Here is a 5,000-nt window from a genome sequence, read left to right as displayed (position 1 = left end):
AATGGGGGTACATTTATTTTAGCCTAATCATTCAACTTATTGTAATTGTTGCGACCGTCAGTCAGTCTGTCAGTCACACGTCACACCTCACACGTCACACTTTTTCCCTTCTCATATCTCCGCTACCGTTGCCCCCGATCCATGCCAAACTTTGCACACAGCAGACTCCTTGGCTGCCAAACCACAACCTAATTTCTCACATGGCCCTCTTCTATCGCCACCATGAGGCCGATTCTTTCAAAACACATTTTTGGATACTGCTCCTGCAGATTTTGCCCTAAAATCACGCAAGGCTGTACACAGTATCTCTAAAGTCATGTCATCAACATGGATCTGTCCCATTTCCCATATTCCCTCCTGATTGGCTACCATTGCCTTCTGAAGTTTGTGTATGCAACCTGACGGTTGCTTATCTCCCGATTAGGGAGTCTTACTGGTCTTAGGAATGTGACAAAAATATATATATATTGTTGAACTCAAGTCTCCATGGTGTGAGTAATCAATAAAAACAAGTCATTTTTGGCGGTGAACCACTCCTTTAAATCTCACTAAAACATGGTGTGTGTGAACTGTGAACAGATGTTATCAAAGCAGCGCTGCATTACACAGTGGAAGACAAACAGTGAGTCAGTTTTAAAGAGGAGTGACTCAGTAGCGGGTTTGTTTGGGGGGGAGATGGTGGAGATGGTGGGGTGTTTTATGGAATTCAGGTGCATGGTCTTAAAGCTGGCTAATTGGTTCATAGAAAATGTGTATGATGATGTCATAATGAGCCACAATACTCGGATATGTGTGTGTGTGTGTGTGTGTGTGTGTTGTGTGTGTGTGTGTGTGTGTGTGTGTGTGTGTGTGTGTGTGCGTGCGTGCGTGCGTGCGTGCGTGCGTGCGTGCGTGCGTGTGTGTATATAGTGACAAACCATTTTTTTAGAAGCTGTACACAGTTTATATCATGAGTGTACCAGTAAGACTCCCTAATCGGGAGATAAGCGACCGTAGGTGGCTTATCTCCACAAATAGGGCAAAAAAATGTTTTTCCCAAATCTTCCTGATCCATGTTGATGACATGAGTGTAGACATGCTGTGTAGTGATATTCGTGATTTTAGGGCCAAAACTGTAGGAGCAGTGTCCAAAAATGTGTTTTAAAAATCGGCCTGAAGGTGGCGCTAGAATAGGGCCATGTGAGAAATGAGGGGTGGGGTCTCCGCGTTGCCTTGGCGGACGAATAGGTACCAGGGCCCGGCTCTCTCGGACGCTCCTAGCCCGAGTTACGGCATTTTATGTGCGCTGCAGTGGCAGGGGGTCCTCCACTGGGGGCGCCACCACTTTTGCATCAGTTCTGGAGCACCAGGAGTCGCGGCCCCGCGGGAATTCCCCGCGAGCAGCCCCGTTGGGGTGGTCATTTGGTCATTTTGCACATTTGGTCATTTTTTACATCTGGGGGTCCCCCAGGGACCTGGGGTCCCTGGGGCTCGGGGTCCTTGGAGGTTGTCAGTTTGGCAGGCAAGGAGTGTGTGTGTAAAATCTGGCATGGATCGGGTCAACGGGTGCGGAGATATAAGCAGGGAAAAAGTGTGACGTGTGACGTGTGAGCACATTTGGTCATTTTTACATCTGGGGGTCCCCCAGGGACCTGGGGGTCCCTGGGGCTCCGGGGGTCCTTGGAGGTTGTAGTTTGGCAGTCAAAGGAGTGTTGTGTGCAAAATTTGGCATGGATGGGGGCAACGGTTGTGGAGATATGAGCAGGGCAAAAGTGTGACGACTCACTCACTCACTGACAGACAGACAGACAGCCGGGGAGGTTTTGGTAGTAAATGCGACCTACGGTCGCAATTATAGTGCGCATTTGTGTGTTTATGTTTGTGTGCGCACGTGCCCACGTGCATGCATATATGACTGCAAGCACGTGCATGCGTGTGCGTGTGTGCGTGCATGTGTGTGTGTGCGTGCGTGTGTGTGTTCCTCAGGGCTGGCCTGGCATTGTGTTGCTTCCTGTCCCATCAGACACTATCAGTGTGTGATTCAGCTCACAGCCTGGGGACAAAGGGCTCCGGACACACACACACACACACACACACACACACACACACACACACACACACACACACACAACACACACACACACACACACACACACACTGTTACGGACTTGCTGGAAAGAAAGGGGTCTCTTTTCCCAGGCCCACTGGAGCCTCTCTGTTCTGTCTGTCCTGTCTGTCTGTCTGTCTGTCTGTCTGTCTGTCCTGTCCGTCCGTCCGTCTGTCTGTCTGTCTGTCTGTCTGTCTGTCTGTCTGCTGCTAGATTTGATACATGACGTGTATGTTATGTTATGCATGAATGTACAGATGTGCCATTTCAAAACCTCACATATCCTGCCATTGCCATGTAGATTTCCAGTGGCTTGGCAGAACATTGAGCTTGTAGATCAGCTATATTTGTATGACCTTCTCTGACTTCGAAGTTTAAATCGACCTACCAGTATCAAGGTGGATTCTGCTTTTCAATGGAATCGATTGGTTTCTTGGCATTTTCGGGTTTATGCAAAAATACGCTCCATTCTCCATAAACATTAGAAAGGGAAAAATGCTTTTGCAGGACATTTTCAGGAAGAGCAGCAAAGTTACGGCTGTTGCTAGGCAGCGAGCTGCGAGTGTGATGTGTGAGGTCACAGTCAGACGCTGACACACGGTGACACAACCTCGGAGGACAAAGGAATGGTCCACTCCTAAAGATAACTACGCCCCATTCATCATTCACTCTGCTCTCTGTCAATCTGTCCAACTATTCACACCCTCCTGGTTGACTTTGACCCCTATCTATCTATCTATCTATCTATCTATCTATCTATCTATCTATCTATCTATCCATACATATATACATACCAGGGGTCTTCAATGTTTTCAGGCCAGGGACCCCTCATCTGAGAGAGAGAGATGAAGCATATTGTATAAATGGTAAATGGTGCATTTATATAGCGCCTTTATCCAAAGCGCTTTACAGAGACTGTATACATTCACACACATTCATACACCGATGGTGGAGGAAAGGATGCAAGGCCTGCTCACCGGGAGAAACTAGGGGTTCAGAGTCTTGCTAACTCTGGGGGAGCCTGGGATCGAACTGGGAACCTTTTTGGGAACCCTCCGTGTTCTATAGAGGTTTTTCTATACCCCTGAGTCACTGCCATATAAATGTGTGATGCAGATGTAGATTTTCACCATTTCAAAGATAGATTAGACTTGTTTGACAGCACTGCCATCAGTCTATGTTGAATTAAATCGTCAATACTTAGTAAACTTGACCTTTCACTTTGTACTTGGTCTGCTCTTGTTTTACCTCTACACCAAACCTATTTGCAGAAAATAGACAATCTGGGGATGGGGCAGTAAATGAGTTAAGGTCCAACTAAAAGGATGGATGGCGGACAATCAAACATGTGAACATTGTTAAACAGGTAAACATTTAGGGGTTTCTTGAGTGTCTTGTATTTTACTGTTGTTCTTTTCTCTTCTGTTTGTGATGTCTATATGTTCCCTTCTTTTGTAATGTTGACTACGGATGGATATTAGCATTCTTGGTAAATCCAGTGTATTTACACAGCATGTTATGTGTGGTGTTCACTAATATGCGCTGTCCCATCCAAATAAACAAATAAATAAATAATATATCTATATATCTATGATGTCTGTCTGTCTGTCTGTCTGTCTGTCTGTCTGTCTGTCTGTCTGTCTGTCTGTCTGTCTGTCTGTCGGTCTGCCTCTCTCTCTCTCTGTCTGTCTGTCTGTCTGTCTGTCTGTCTCTCTCTCACTCTCTCTCTCTCTCTCTCTCTCTCTCTCTCTCTCTCTCTCTCTCTCGTCTCTCTCTCTCTCTCTGTCTCTCTGTCTCTCTCTCTCTCTCTCTCTCTCTCTCTCTCTCTCTCTCTCTCTCTCCTCTCTCTCTCTCTCTCTCTCTGGGATGTGGGCTTTAACAGTTGAATTAACCCTTTCTTCTGCTTCTCTTTCTGCTGGCAGATCCCCTCCTTTATGTTGTTTGTTTTCTCCCTAATGGAGGACATGGGGCTGATCTGGGATCAGCAGCACATTGATTTACAATGTCTTCCTCTCTCCACTCCTGACACACAAGATGTCATATGAATCATCAATGAATGAAACCAACACAGTCATGGTTAGAGACACATTCACACAAGACCCATGCCTTAATCTGATCCGTGTGACCTTTTAAAAAGACGCAGAAAGTAGTTCCTGTCCCCCCCTGTCTTCTACATCAGTGGTCTCAACCTTTTCAGGCTGCGACCCCCAAAATAATCATATTTTAACAGGGGACCCCCCCCACCCTGATGAGCATTAAGAGTTGAGGCAATTAGATTTAGTATATCACGGTTCTATTGTGAAAATAGCAGATCTACATGCTCACAACGCCTCGCGTTGCGAGGCGTTGTGAGCATGTAGATCGGCTATTTTCACAATTTGTCATTTTAGAGGTATCAAAAAGTCCTTAAATTGTCACTTTAGAAATGTGCAGACACCCTCTATACACTTAAACTTTATGTTGGGTTGTTAACTGTTGAGTGAGAAAACAATGTTAACATTTAGCCAAAATTTGGGGGACCCACCTGGGGGTCCCGACCCACAGAACCACTGCTCTACATCTCAGGGCCCATTTACACTGGCAGCCAAATCCAGCCTAAGTCAGATCTGTGCCTCAATCCAGATTGGACTCTTGTTTAAATGAGTCTGAATATAAACAAGGCACATGGAATCCGATTTTTACGATCCACATCCAGAGGTGGTTGCAGACCTGATTCAAATCTGGAAATCTGATTTCTAAAGATGTCTCAGTCTGAACGCAGTAACCTGGTCTAACCACCCGAGTCGTATATCAAACTGACACTTGCAGCGCGACCCGAGCACCACTGACGCCATCACAGCGCGAGAATTGCATTTTGATTTACGGGAGCGCAAGGGGTGTAATGAAAATAAAACAATAGTTCAGCATACATTTT

The sequence above is a fragment of the Nannobrachium achirus genome, assembly GCF_963921795.1.
Source record: "Nannobrachium achirus genome assembly, chromosome: 22".
Lineage (NCBI taxonomy): Eukaryota > Metazoa > Chordata > Actinopteri > Myctophiformes > Myctophidae > Nannobrachium > Nannobrachium achirus.
This window is presented reverse-complemented; position numbering follows the sequence as displayed.